The sequence below is a fragment of the Bos indicus genome, chromosome 14 (genome assembly GCF_029378745.1).
Source record: "Bos indicus isolate NIAB-ARS_2022 breed Sahiwal x Tharparkar chromosome 14, NIAB-ARS_B.indTharparkar_mat_pri_1.0, whole genome shotgun sequence".
Lineage (NCBI taxonomy): Eukaryota > Metazoa > Chordata > Mammalia > Artiodactyla > Bovidae > Bos > Bos indicus.
In genome coordinates, this window is record NC_091773.1 from 12,598,830 (window position 1) to 12,613,470 (window position 14,641).

At 51.5% G+C, this 14,641-nt stretch overlaps 1 non-coding gene across 45 annotated transcripts in view; it reads right to left on the reverse strand.

Annotated features, from left to right (window-relative positions):
* LOC109568581 (uncharacterized) overlaps window positions 1-14,641 on the reverse strand; it is a 252,126-nt gene that overhangs the window by 135,079 nt on the left and 102,406 nt on the right. The window contains exons 7-8 of one of the 45 annotated variants that reach the window (XR_011570512.1): window positions 11,267-11,394; window positions 7,926-8,052 (exon numbers count right to left, since the gene is read on the reverse strand). The exons of 43 other annotated variants lie outside the window; for them this stretch is intronic. This is a non-coding gene — a transcript (uncharacterized protein). The remainder of the gene's footprint in view (window positions 1-7,925; window positions 8,053-11,266; window positions 11,395-14,641) is intronic. One more of the 45 variants, XR_011570514.1, reaches the window with a different exon arrangement.

Sequence of the window (14,641 nt, forward strand, 5' to 3'; positions counted from 1 at the left end):
CAGTCTGGAGCAGCAGCTGAGTGCTGGGGCCAAAGCCGGGGCTCTCCCCACTTGAACATGAGTCCCAGACACCCTTCTCATATTCCATTTTAACTATACCGCAATTGCTGACTCACTTGTCTACACTGGAAGCTCCTCTAAGCCACTGTCCCAGGCAATCTCTGTCAAGAGGTGGTCGAGTGCTGTGTGTAAATTCACAGCTCTGGAGCCCAGCTACCTAGGTTCAAATCCAGCTCTCATATTAACTAAGGCGATGCCTTGGGCAAGTTATTAAGCCTCTGCAAGCTTGGACCTTCATCTGCAAAACAGTAATTATGACTAATACAGCCTCGTGCACAATTCCCAGATCTAAGACGCTCTCAAGATCCACATTCAATTGTTTAAGTTTTGAACACTGAACTAACATGAGGCAATTTACAGATTTTTTTTTCACTTAATATGAAAATGAATATGTTTAACTATAGCACACTTAACTTGGTTGATGGCATGGCCCCAGATACACAGTATATCAGATACCATAGACTGCGGGGACGGTGCGTTTCACAATAGAAATTAACTTCTTCATAGTCCTGGAGGTCTGAAGTCCAAGATCAAGGTGTAGGCAGGGCTGGATTCTCCCAAGGTCTCTCTCCTCGGCTTTTAGACGGCCACCTCCTCACTGCATCCTCCCACAGTCTTTCCTCTGTGTGCACGCCCTTGGTGTCTCTTTGCATGTCCACATTTTCTCATAAAGACACAGACAGATTGGATCAGGGCCTCATTTTAACTTTGCTGTTGCTATTCAGTCACTAAGTCATGTCTAACTCTTTGCGATCCCCTGGACTGCAGCACACCAGGCTCCCCTGTGCTCCACTATCTCCTATTGAGTCAGGGATACTATCTAACCATCTTAGCCCCTAATTACTTCTTTAAATTCCCTAACTTCAAATACAGTCACATTCTGGGTTATTGGGGTATAGGGCTTCAACAGATAATGGTGGTGGGACACAGTTCAGCCCACAGAACATGGTATGATACACACCCTGTGGTGCTCTTCTCAAATCTCAGACCATCACAAACTAAGACATACCGTCCATCCTGCACGATGTGAATGAGAAATGGAGAACTCTGAGAACTCCATCTGAGGGGTTGTGCTGCTGGAGGTACTCTGGCCCAGGCCATGCATGCCACACTGCCCCCTGGGGAGGGCTCTGCAGGGCCTGAGGACACAACACGCGTACAAGTGGCTGCACGCCGAGTCTAAGTCACAACGGACACACCACCACAGCTAGGTACGAGCTCATCAAAAAAGCATCTCTACAGGCACTACCAGGCCTCTCTTGCCTCTAATAGTGATTCTGAGGCCAAAAGGAAGGCTAAGAGTGACAAAAGGTCAGCCTGACCTCCCTGGCAAGCCTTCTCTTGGGTCCTTGCCAAAGTAAGGACAAAAGCCCATGATTCTGCTTCCAGATTTGCACACATTTGTGGTCTCTATGCCAGTAACTAAGAGTTATTCAAGATCATTACTCTTTGAAATTTGGTGGGTGTTTTCTCCAAAGCCCGGAAGCCAGCTCCTTTAGCCAAGTTTTGTCGTTATCTATGCATCTTCTGTAGATAAAATTCCACCAGGAAGGAGAAAGAGTGTGCCAGAAGGCTGCTGACCACCTATCTGGGCTAGTCCAAAAACAGAGAGGAAGGTAGGGAGAGAGAGAGTTCCAGCTGTCTAGGAAATCCACACAGAAAGGGTCTCACAATGTGACACTCAGGGAACGTTTCAACCCTGAAGTCAGGCAATCTTCATTTCAGCCCCAATTTTGCAGCGCTGAGCTCTGGCCTCAGCTTCCTTATCTGTAAAATGAGAGCAAATGACCTGCTAAACCTATGGTAAGATGGGAAGGGTGTGACCAGGGCTGTTCCTGGCAAACCAAACACGAGGACAGCATCTAGAAGCCTGGTTGTCTTATAGTGAACACTCGACCAACATTAGTTATTGTTAACTATTCCTCCTCTCATCTCCACAGCCAACCTCTGATAAAGATATTACAAATAGCTTGATTTTTGCCTTTGGAGACAGCAGTGGTGGGGCCAGATCAGGTTCTCAGGACAAGTCACAGTCTGGTGTCTCCAACCTCAGGTCTACCTGTCTGTCCATCTCATGCAGAGAGTCAAGCAAAGGCGTTCCTGCACCAGGGTGTGCGGGGAGGGGTGTGCAGTGGGGTGACCTCTTAACAAATCAGGGCCAAGAGTCTCTAGAACAAAAAGGACAGACATGGTCCAGCCCACCCTTAGCAGCAAAAATGACTCCCATACTGTAAGCATCATCTCAGGGCCCAATTCCAGGAGGGTCCTTCTCTCCTCCAGTTAAGGAAAGCAGCACAGGCATGACTTTGGCAAGGCAGGAGCCGGAAAATACATAACCTGGAAGGGGACCCTGTCTGTCTTTCTAGGCTGTGGGACTTTTTGACCTCCCCAGTTTGAACCTCGTTTGCCTCACCTGAAAAATGGGAATACACAGAGATTCGTAGAATGGCTGTAAGGGTCAAAGGAGTCAATGAATAAAAAAAGGTTCAGCACGAAATTAGCACCCACAATATGCTTCTAGTACAGCAGGTGAACCTGGAAATTGGCAGGTCTTCAAGATGCAAAGGAAGCATCAAAGAAAACGCATAAGGAAGCAAAGGGGCTGGAAGGAGGGAATGGGCTTTGCAGCCTGGGGACATTTTTGCTGAGTAAGCAATAAAAGCAGCGTGCGTTAATACAGCCTCTGAGCTCAAGGGCTCAAAGGGCTTTAACAGACATGATCTCACTGGGATTTTTTTTTTTTATTAGCTTCTAAGGCAGGTTAACAGGTTCTTCCATCTGCTGAAACAGTGAAACTGCCGGCTCCCCAGCCTCCCCTGACACAGGAGGGACTCGGGGGGGCGGGGTGCCTTTCTGAGCCTGTCTGAGTGGCAAAGACCCACGACCTGCCTTCTGATCTACGATCTGTCACGAGCCAGGCATCAGAGAAGGAAATTAATTTCTTAAAAACTGAATTTACTAGAATGACATGAAAGAAATTCTGTTTTTGTTTTTCTAAAGAGCAGAGCAGGGAGGGAAGAAGGGAGGTTTGGGGCCAGCCCCCTGAGGTTAATCCTGGAAGCGATTCCCAGTCTCAAAATGGGGCAAATAGCCCTCCCCTTGCGGGGGGCTGTTCAGAGGACCCTCGCAGCAAGGGAAGTCTGGGCACGTGGACCCCAGGGATGGCGCTGTTGCTATCACACGGCTCTGTTCCACGCCCCTTCATTTCTCCTTCTGGAAGTCTTCGTTCAGCTCTAGTTTCAAGACCACTCCGTGGCCTCCGGAGGTTCCTGAGACATCAGCCCCATATGGTGAGGCGATCTTCCTTCTGCTCATACTAAGACTGCATCAACTCCACCCAATGGCCTTGCCTGGGCTTCCTGCTCCACAGGCCACTGCTGGGGCTCGGGTAGAATGATGACCACAGCCCTGAACAGTGCAGTGCATAGTCATACAATCATGTCTGACTCTTTGAGACCCCATGGACTGTAGCCCGCCAGGTTCCTCTGTCCATGGGATTCTCCAGGCAAGAACACTGGAGTGGGTTGCCATTTCCTCCTCCAGATCTTCCTGACCCAGGGATTGATTCTGTGTCTCTCGCGTCTGCTGCATTGGCAGGTGGGTTCTTTACCCCTGCACCAACCAGGGACGCCTGTGCGGGGAACCCCTTGCTTTGGGATGACTGAGCAGCACCATGGGGTGGAAAAAGCAGGACTCTCTCTGCAGAAGCCGCGGGGCCCCCTTTGGTAGACGGGGGCTTGAATCCCCACGTGACTGCTGAATGGGATGAGATCACATCTATGAAACGCTTCATAAACTGGAAAAGTGCTGAGCAGGCGAGGGCTATGTCAGCCATCCTCCCACCCCACCTCCCCGCGGGAGGATGCTCCTCTTGGTCACCAGAGAAGTGAGATGGGAGGGAGAGAGTATGGGCTCCAAGGAATCCACGGACCAGACCTGGTCCCACAGCTGCAGCCCGAAGCTGGGCTGGATGCAAAAAGGACAGGAAGCGGGGGGCCCAGGCCCCTTTGAATGGAAGGTCAGTCCTCCCCTGGTCAATCTGTAGTAGTCTCTCCCCTCAGAGGCTCCCTGCCACATCCTCAACCTCTGGCCTGCTCTTCTCCCAAGAGTTCCTTGAGCAAATCCTGCTGAGTATGCTGGGCAACCACACAGCCCTCTCTCTGATGCCCATCTGGGAAAGTGGGAAACTCCGCCCAGCCCTGGGTCTATCCCCTGGAGGCAGCATGGAGCAGTAGGGAGAGTCCAAGCTCTGGAGTCAGGGTACCAGCCAGGCCTGCTCACTTGGGAAACTCTGTCTGCATCTCATTACAGCACAGCCCTGTAGCTGAGCGATCAACAGGCAGACTGCACATACGAGCCAGGGGACCCAGACACCCCCGGGTCTCAGTGTCTCTGTCTGTGAAATGGGCATAATATTAATAGCAACAGCATGCCTTTGCAGGGTTCCTGGGAGTTAAGCCAGGTATCTGGCATACAGTAGCACCTAATAAAGGTGTGACACTTTCTATTGTTAGTATTCACCTGGCTGAGCAGGTATTCCCATCAGTGAAAAGGAGATTAAAAGCACACCTGCCATGGGAGATTATTAAGAGGATTAAATGAGCAGATGCTCATAAAGGGCTTAGCAGTCTCTGACACTTAATAAGTGTTCAACAAATGAGAGCTCTGATGATTCAAGTAGGAGGAGAGGTCCACATCCCACGGACGAAGTTTTTCCAGGAACCCGGGCTGTGGGAGGAGGGGCTGTACTCAGCCTGAACAGGGAGAGTCTCTCCAGCCAGTGACTAAGGCTCGGGGGCAGGATCCAGCTGCTCGGCAGGCGGGGCGGAGTTGGGCCGATGCCTCGGCTGGCCCACGTTCAGGGTGATGCGTTTTTACCGTAAGGCCCGGGGAACTCCAGAGCCAGCGCCGGCCTCCGGGTCCCTGGGGCCTGACACTCAGCGGCCAGCAATGAGCGATGCTTCGTAAAAGAGGCTGAAACTCCACAGCCCTCAACACTGCAAACGGTGAGAAAGATGAGGATGGAGCTGGCGAGGAGAGCACAGACTCGCGGGTGTCTGTCCATTCAGACTGGCATTCAATAAATGCCACCCTCTGTTTGTTTAACCATCTGAGGTGCTACGATAGCACGGCAGGTCTGGGTGCCAGGCTGAGGTCTGGGACGGGAGCCAAAGTCAATTAAGACCAGTGATGGGGGCGGGGGAGGGCAGAATAAATAGGGAGAGGAGGTTGATGGGGGGTAACAGTGAGGGAGGAACTGGGACCCAAAAAGGGAGGGGAGAAAAGAGAGAAAGATACACACACACACACATACACACACGGCTCCAGCCCTCTCTGCACCTAAACAGTAGAGAAAACTGCTTAGCAGCGGGTCCAAAACAGAAGCTTGCTGGCAACAAAACTGAACTGGGAAGGGAGCCGTTTCAGATAAGCAATGAATAAGCCCCGCCCATCTTCCTGGGGGTCGGGGGGGGGGGTGGGCAGGTGGGCTAGAAGGATGCAGGCTGCCTTTGGAGCCCTTCCCCACAGGGTCAGTGCACAAGGACAGGCAGTCCGCCTCCTGGTCGTCCAGGAAACAACCAGAAACTGTGGCTCACGGATGAGACTGGCACAATGGCAAAAACCTCACACAGCAAAGGTGGGTGACAAAGTAGGGAAAACAGGGCTCTGGGGCACGGCGGGCGGGAATGTAAATTGGAGGGGCTGTTCTCGAAAGCAATTTGGTACCATCTGGAACACAGGGAATGCCCCAGAGGCAGCAGTGTCAGCTCTGGGTACAAACCCTAGGTGCGCTCACATGTGCCCCAGGGAACTCAAGGAGGGTCCCGGCACACACAGTGGGGGGGGAAAGAAAAGGTGTCACGTACAGCATCCCACAGCAGGAGGACAGCCAGTGCTTGAGGAGCACTCCTCAACTAGTCAGCCTTCATCCTCTTCACCCCCGACCCCCTACCTGCTCACTGGCCCACTCCAGGTTCATTTTTATCAGCCCACTGCCCTGCCCTCCAGGGGAAAGCAGAATTCACATGTGAAAACAGAGCGCCAGACTCCCCGGAAAGCTTTTCAGTGTCCTTTCCCCAGGAGACGTTCCCATTACAATGGGGCTTGGACCTCAGCCACGAGCCCAGAGAGGGGGAAAAGCCGATTTCATTCCACTTAACCCAATTTGCAGGGCCCAGAAGACAGCTAATGAGCCCGTGCCCTGAAGTCACTGATACCCTTTTCCAAATCAAGTTACCAAATTGGTCTTAAAATTGCTTCAAAGGGGCCGGGCTGACTGCTCCCAAACAGGCACCCTGCCGGCCATATGGCCACAATTCCCGTGGCTGGCATCTTCCTCCTGGGCACTGGCACTGCAGCAGACAAGTTAGCTGCCTTTGTCTCCATTTGGGGGACATGCTTCCTCCAGAAGCCTGATCCACCAGAATGGAACTCGCTCGGGTCCCCATAAAAACCACAGGACAGCTGTGGCAGAGACACCCATCAAGGAGGATGCATACGTTTCTCCGCCTCCCCCAGGAACTCAAGGTTCCCCCCTCAACACTGGCATTTGGATGTGCTTGAACCAGGAATGACAGGCATAGGTGAGAACCAGGCCTTCTGTGTGGCTCCAGGTCACTGGGACTCGGTATGACCTCAGAGCAGCCCTGGACACTCTCAGGGACCCGGTTCCACCTGCAGAATTGGGGAGCACACCCCCATGGGGGCTGTGATGGGCTGAGAAGGTGGTGTCACCAGCTTCGGGGCACAGAGCCGGAGTTCAGGCACGTTCCCTCCACTGGCCGGGGGGTCACACGTGGAAGAGGAAGCATTAACGAGAGGCAGCTACAGGAGAGTGAAAAAGAACCGCATCTGAATCCTCTCCTTGGTCACAGGCAGATAATCTGGGTGGAGACGCTGGCTTGACCCCTCTAGGCAAGTGGCACAAATTCTCAGAGATCCACTGAATCTGTAACAGGCGAGACCTCGCGACCAGTACGAACTGTCAGGTGCCAGGGTCCACCCTCAATACGTCCATGAGCCACACACAGGGCATTACAGAACTGGGGATACATATCCACACTCCCAGGCAGCCAAAAGTTTGTGGGGATGGGTGCCTGGGACTCAGGCGGCCCGTGCAAAGACAGTCACAGTGTTACTGATCCCTGAACGTGGGCCCATAACAGTGGCAGCTCCAGGCCCGGTTCAGAAAGCCAAAGGCCCAGAGGAAGGGAAGGGGTTCAGTCCCTAGAAGAACAAGAGGATGAACCTCCCACAGGAGCAGGGTCCTGGCCCATGTCCACACTCCAGAGCCAAGCCAGTGCTGGACAAGGGGCCAGGCAAGAAAAAGAGGATTCTTCCAGGTCAGCAGAAGCGGGTGCAGGGCTGTGAGCTGTGCATGGGGTGGGGAAGAAGGATGGCAAAGAGGAAACAGGCACTCCCCAGATGAGCTGTCCCTAATTTGTGAAAGACATGATAATGGAGATGTGTCAGGATGCTCACATCGACATTACCGTACCAAAATAACAACAACTCACTTGAGAAAGGAATGCATGACCATAGGAAACCAGAGCAGCAGCAAACTGGTTAAATAAAGCATGACATTTCCACCACTAGAATAATGACAGATATAATTAGATTGACTTCTTGTAGCGAGCAGTTGAATTGAAGCAATTTCATAGCATTTAACCTAATACTTTAAGCACTTTTCATGTATCAATTAACTTAATTCTCACAGCAAGTTTTATGAAGTATGGTGGGCAGAATAATAGCCCCTGCCTTCTAAAACCAGAGAGGTACACATTGTCAGGGCTGAGGACAGTGACTGCAGCCATGAAACTAAAAGACACTTGCTCCTTGGAAGAAAAGCTATGACAATGGCCTACCGTGGTTTGAAGGTTCACAGTCATCTGGATGTTAAGGCTCTGTTGGAAGAGTCTCACTGCCAGGGCTCCACTATTCCTGCCTCCTGGAATGGCGTAAACAATGATTCACACCACGGTAGGCTATTGACTGGAATTAAAAAGCAGAGGCATCACTTTGCTGACAAAGATCCATACAGTCAAAGCTATGGTTTTCCCAGTAGTCATAGCACAGATGTGAGAGTTGGACCATAAAGAAGGCTGAGTGCCGAAGAATTGATGCTTTCAAATTGTGCTGCTGGAGAAGACTCTCGAGAGTCCCTTGGACAGCAAGGAGATCAAACCTGTCAATCCAAAAGGAAATCAACCCTGAATACTCATTGGAAGGACTGATGCTGAAGCTGAAGCTCCAGTACTTTGGCCACCTGATGTGAAGAGCTGACTCACTGGAAAAGACCCTGATGCTGGCAAAGACTGAAGGCAAAAGGAGAAGGGAGCAGCAGCAGATGAGATGGTTAGATAGCATCACTGATTCAACAGACATGAATCTGATCAAACTTCAGGAGATAGTGAAGGACGGGGAATCCTAGAACAGGGAAGCCTGGAGTGCTGCAGTCCATGAGGTCCCAAAGAGTCAGACATGACTTATCAACTGAACAATAACAAAATACGGATGTTCAGTTCAGTTCAGTTCACTCAGTCATGTCCAACTCTTTGCGACCCCATAAATCGCAGCACACCAGGCCTCCCTGTCCATCACCAACTCCTGGAGTTCACTCAGACTCAGGTCCATCGAGTCAGTGATGCCATCCGCCATCTCATCTTCTGTCGTCCCCTTCTCCTCCTGCCCCCAATCCCTCCCAGCATCAGAGTCTTTTCCAGTGAGTCAACTCTTTGCATGGGGTGGCCAAAGTACTGGAGTTTCAGCTTTAGCATCATTCCTTCCAAAGAAATCCCAGGGCTAAATATGGATATTACCTCTATGATAAAGGGAACTTTACAGATGTGATTCAGGTTAAGTGCCTTGTGCCTTGAGGTAGGGATTATTCCAGATTATTAGGAGGACAGGGAGCTAATCTAATCATCAAAGATCAAAGAAACTTTCCCTGCTGGGATCAGAGAGATGAGAAAGAAGAAGAGGAATAGATTGGAAGCGGGAAAGCGACTGGACCCACCACTGCCAGATCTCATCACGGGGAAGGAAGTCACCAGCAAAGGGGCGTGGGCAGCTTCTAAAAACAGTGCTTTTTAGATGCGCTAGTGCAGCTGACAGCCAGCAAGAATACAGGGCATCTCAGTCCTGCAACCACAAGGACTGAATTCTGCCACAGTCAGCAAGAGTAAGGAAATGCATCCTCTACAGCCTCCAGAAAGGAGCACAACCTGCACACACCTTAATCTCAGCCCAGTGAGACCTGCATCAGACTTCTGAGCTATACTGAATGCATGACAATAAATCTGTGTTGCATTTGTTACGGCAGCCATAGAAAACTAATAAAATGCATTCACAGCCATGAATGCAGATGAGCAGATGAATCACGGTGCCTCAGGCCACACAGACAGCAAGTGGAGAGCCAGGACCCGAGGGTGGCAGACAGGCTCCAGAGACCTCTGGCCTCCTCGACCCTACTCTACAGTCTCATGGGAGAATGATTCCAAATCAAGTTCCCAGAGAGCAATGCATTTTGGACTTACTCTTATCTAAATTTTTTTTTTAATATATATAGTTATTATTTTAAAAGACTGAAATTGAGAAAAAGAATACTGATACAAAGCAGCACAATTGCAACTTGCCTCAGGAAAATGAAGGGGGAGATTCTGTCTTGCCTCTGCCTGGAAGATGGTAATAAAACGTGCCCAGGGAGACCAGGCCCAGTGTCCTTCAGAAAATCACCCACCGTGCAGTCAAGTTAAAATAACAGAGAAGTGTTCACAGCAGTGGATAAAAAGCAGCTTCCCAAGAGGACACCTCTTGTTCCAGCAGCTGGACCTGCCTCCTGGGCCATGTCCCCCTGCCCCTGCATGCGTGCTCAGTCGCTCAGTGCGTCTGACTCTTTGCAACCTCATGGACTATAGCCCGCCAGGCTCCTCTGTCCATAGAAATTTCCAGGCAAGAATAACGGAATGGGTTGCCACTTCCTCCTCCAGGGGATCTTTCTGGACCAGGGATTGAACTTGCATCTCCTGTATCTCCTGCATTGGCAGACAGATTCTTTACCACTGAACCACCTGGGAAGCCTCCCCACCACCCTTAGACCTCCACAAAGTGCAGGGTTCAGGCCTGGCACAGCTGGGACAGTCCTGGACCCTGGCACTGTGCATCCTGATTGCAAAGACCTGAATATTTTGAACATCACCCCCAGAGAGACTGAGAGAAAGGTAAAAAACACTGGTTCTTGCACAGAGGTGGCCTCCTTCCTGAAAGGAAGGAAAAGCTTCCGGTCTTCAGGGCCTCAGAGGGTCTGAAAAGTATAAGGAAAACCCACAGACCCTTTGATTTGGCCCTGAGCCTGACTTTGTCATCGCCTATAAGCATGTGGCCTTGGGGATGCCGTTTCACTTCTCCAAATCTCAGTGTCCCCTGTGGCAAAATGCAGACCCCAAGGAGGCTGCCTACTGTGCAGTTCAAAGTGGAGATCCTGTGGATTCAATCCCTACATGACAAGAACCACCGTGATGGATGGTATGTGCCAAGGACACACGGGCACCTCAGGACATGGCTTTGGGAAGTGGGGTAATTGCAAAAACAAAAGCAAACCAAAGGCAAGCTTCACAAAGCAGCACACCCAGAGACTCAGGGCTTTAGAAGACACCCCCCTCCCCTTACTTGGCTCAGCTGCAAGCATCCTTGTCCACCTGTGTCCCTTCTTCCATCTCCTGTCCATGAACTATGGTTCATCTCCATTCCCAACTCAGAATTCAGAGTTACAGAGCTGGAGGGCAGGGCTCCAGCCCAGCCTCTGCAGTGGGGGACTCCTAACACATGTTGGTTAAAGAGAAGGAAGGTGGGAGGGCACCTGGAACACATCCAGCTCTTTCCTTTTCAATAACCACAAAGCTCTGGCACAGACAAAGATGAAACAAGAAGACCCCCTGATCCCTAGATCCCAATCTAACCTCACCAGGAGAGGAATCACACACCAGAAAAGAGAAGGAAGGGGCTTCTAAGATATCACACAGCCCCAGATCACTCAATCCCACCTGGCCTCAGTTTGCTCATCTATCAAATGGGCACGATGTCTGCCCTGTGCACCTCACCAGCAGGGAAGGGCTGCTCCAGAGAGATTCATCTGGGAATAACGTTTGTGAACTGTCAAGTGTGTCCTGCCACTTGATGACAGCACCCCCTAACAGAGACCACATACCTGCAGAATGCAGACCCCAAGACAAAGTCACAAAAGTGCAATCAACCCAAGGTGTTGCCATTTGCACAAACAGCCTGCAATTTTCATCCGTTCCCAGGGAGGCTTCCATCTTTCTCAGTTTTGCAGCCCTGAGAACAAATGGGTTTTGGTTTTTAAAGGTGTCATTTTTTTCTTTAAACACATTTTAAGAAATATCAGGTCCCCAAAAGAATCATACATTTAACCTCTGTGTAATCTGTATCGCTGGGAGCTTTCAAATATATACTTTTTTGGAGTCACAGGATGGAACCGCAGGGTAAAACCTTTCCTTCCCATCACAAGTCTCTCAAAACTCTAGGGGCATCTCTCGTTTTCATCTTGAACAGCTGCCCTTGAGGAGCAGGCAAGGGATATGGATGTTTGAAATGAAGAAGGCTCATCTCTGGCCAAGAAGAAATATAATGCGATTCAGGCTTCTTCTCTCCAGGATGGGAACTCCTCAGGCGGGGCGGGGCTTGAAGCCACGCACAGTCACTTTTTTTCCCCCCTGGAAAGCACCAAGGTTTTCAACTTGGCTCACATCTGATCACCACCCTCTCCTCTCAGCGGCAGCTGGTAAATCAAGGCTGCTACAGTTTCTACAGTGATGTGACGACATCACTCCAAAACACCGAAGAGAACACCACCACCCCCCACCAGCCCTGTGCAGGGGCACACTCCTCCTCTGATTGGCTCTGCTCTGGTCAATGTCCCAGTGAGGTTTCTTGAGTTGGCTACAAAGCCATGGATTTCCAGGGACCTCAGCCTAGAGTGAAAGAGTGGAAGATGCAGGACAAGAACCAAGAATGGAAGAGTCAAGAGAGACTGGGGTTCTTTATCATCCATCTCCAAATGGGCTACAAACCAGACAGAACGAGGGAAAGGTCATGGTTTGGGGTGACAGAAACGCCTGGGTTCAAACCCCAGCTCCATCACTTTCCCAATGGGTAATACCAGAAGTGTCTTCTCTGGCCTTCAAGGTTGCAGCCCTAGTTAACAACAACAGCCTGGTCTGACGTTCAGAAAGATTACATGAGATGATGTGGCTGAGCGTCTCAAGACCTGCACTTGAGACGTGTCAGCTGCCTTGTCCCTGCTGTCACTGCGCTCACAGTGTCCTTGGAGAAGACAAGTGGGTGTCTGTAACAAAGCGACTGAACCGGGTACCTGAAGATTACCACCTGGCCAGTGATGCCGACGCCAGGCCCATGAGGTTCAGCGACTTCAGTCTGGACTTGAAGGCGGGGATGGGGAGGAGGACAATAGTGGTCATCTCCTGATTTTTTTGTGTGTGCAAAACCTGCCCAAGGGGCATGCATGAATGTACACAGGGCAAGGCTTAGCTGGCCCTGCTTGTCTGGATCATCCAAGCAAAGGTAACCAAGGTATTTAAGGAGGAAGAGGCTCTTTGGTGGGGCAGGTGGCCTGCAGGGGTGGGAGCTAAGCCAGGTCACAAAGAAGGGTATGTTCCCAGGCAAGGCTGTGGTGCAAAGACCCGCTCCGGCTCCCTTCAGGGTGAGGTCCTCTTGGAAAGGCGTCAAGTCACCCAGTCACCCAGAAGCTGGAGAGGAGGCAACCTTGCCCTGCAGACCGCAGGCAAGCAAACAGCGCTCACCTCACTCCCTTGTGTGGTTTTGAGGATGGATACCCATGGAGGAGGGCAGTAATGCCACCAGGACCACAGCCAGGGGACCTGGCCTGTGCCAAAGGCTGGGATGAGCCACTGAAGCAACAGCGCGCCAAATTCAGAGCGCGGCCAGCATTAGGGCAGCATAGGAAGTCAGAGGCCACACCCAGCGGCCCAGCCTTCCTCCTTTCTGAGAAAGACCATCAAAGCAGAACGAAAGCCGCTGGCAGGGTGGGGAGCTCGGAGCCACAGAGGAGAGCTCTCGCCTGGGCCAGGCAGGGCTTCGGTCCTGCTGGAGAGGGCCGTGTCCTCCCCGTGCTTATTCCAAGACTCCTCCCTCAGACCTGTACCCCTCTGCCTTCCCTTAGCCATCTGGCCTCCCCTGATAAAACCCTGCTTCCTGGGTCCAATGTTCCCACTGACACCTTTCAGAATCATCTGGTCCCAGGCAGTGGTCACAGCTCTTGTCAAATTCACCTGAACCAGCATGATCGCAAGAGCTGAGATTGTCGGAGCACGCACCGCCTGCTGGGCACTGTCCGGCGCTCCCTGTGGGCAACCTGACCTCAGTGAATGCTCACAGTGACTCTTTGGGGCAAGTACTATGCTCTCCCACTTGACAGGGAAGAACACTGAGGTTCTCTGAGGTTCAGAAACCTGCTCTGGCCATGCACCCAAAGTGCACATCACTGGGCTGTGCCCACGTGACCTTCCCCTGCTCTGAGCACCAGACCCCTCGGTTAAGGGAGACCCCGACGCCACGAGACCTCAGACAAGACCCTCCACCTCTCTCTGAAGCAGCCCTTCCTCCTCCGAAACAGGAGACCATCACAGCACCTGCGCCGCACCCTGGCTGCCTCAGTGCTGATGAATGAAGACACCCACAGCACCCAGCAGATGCTAAAAATGGCGCATCTTCAGTGAGCGTGCAGGAGAGGGGAGAGAGAGACAGACATACACACAGACAGACAGACGGACAGGCAAGCAGACTGAGCTGACCTCTCGAAAAAGGCAAACGAGTTAAACTTCAGAAAGGAATCGTGCATGCATGCTCAGTCGTGTCCGACTCTTTGCAACCCCATGGTGTGTAGCCCACCAAGCTCCTCTGGTCATGGAATTTCCCAGACAAGACTACTAGAGTCGGCTGCCATTTCTTACTCTAGGGGATCTTCCCAACCATCTATCTCCAGCATCGGCAGGCAGATGGATTCATTACCACTGCACCAGCTGAGAGGCCCCTCAGAAAGGAATAGCAGCCCACAGACACCCGAAGACACCCAACGCCTGGGGAACCAGTTGGCACGCTGATTATGCAGTTTCCTTCCTTCCCAAGAGAAGAGAGGCCAAAAAAGAAGAGAAAATTCAGGAAGACGTGGTTGGATTGCATATTCGAGCATCTGGGTGCATCAATGAAGATAAAACAAAACCCAAAACTATCCAATGTTATTTTTACCCAACCCCACCCAAAGCCAAGGCAACCAGGGTGCAGAATGCCTAAACAGTGAAAAATCCCATCCCAGAGCCAGGTTTTCTGATAAACTGCTGACAAGGAAACATCTGGAAGGAGCCTCTCAACCTCCCCGGGACCTTGAGGTGGATCTATATACTCTGAAGAATGAAGTCCTAGCCCTGTTTGAAAGCTGTGGAGGGGACCTGCAAACACACTGCAGAGATAAGGGAGGCGGGGCTGCATGAAGGAGGCAGTCAGGACCCACCCAGAGTCCAGACCT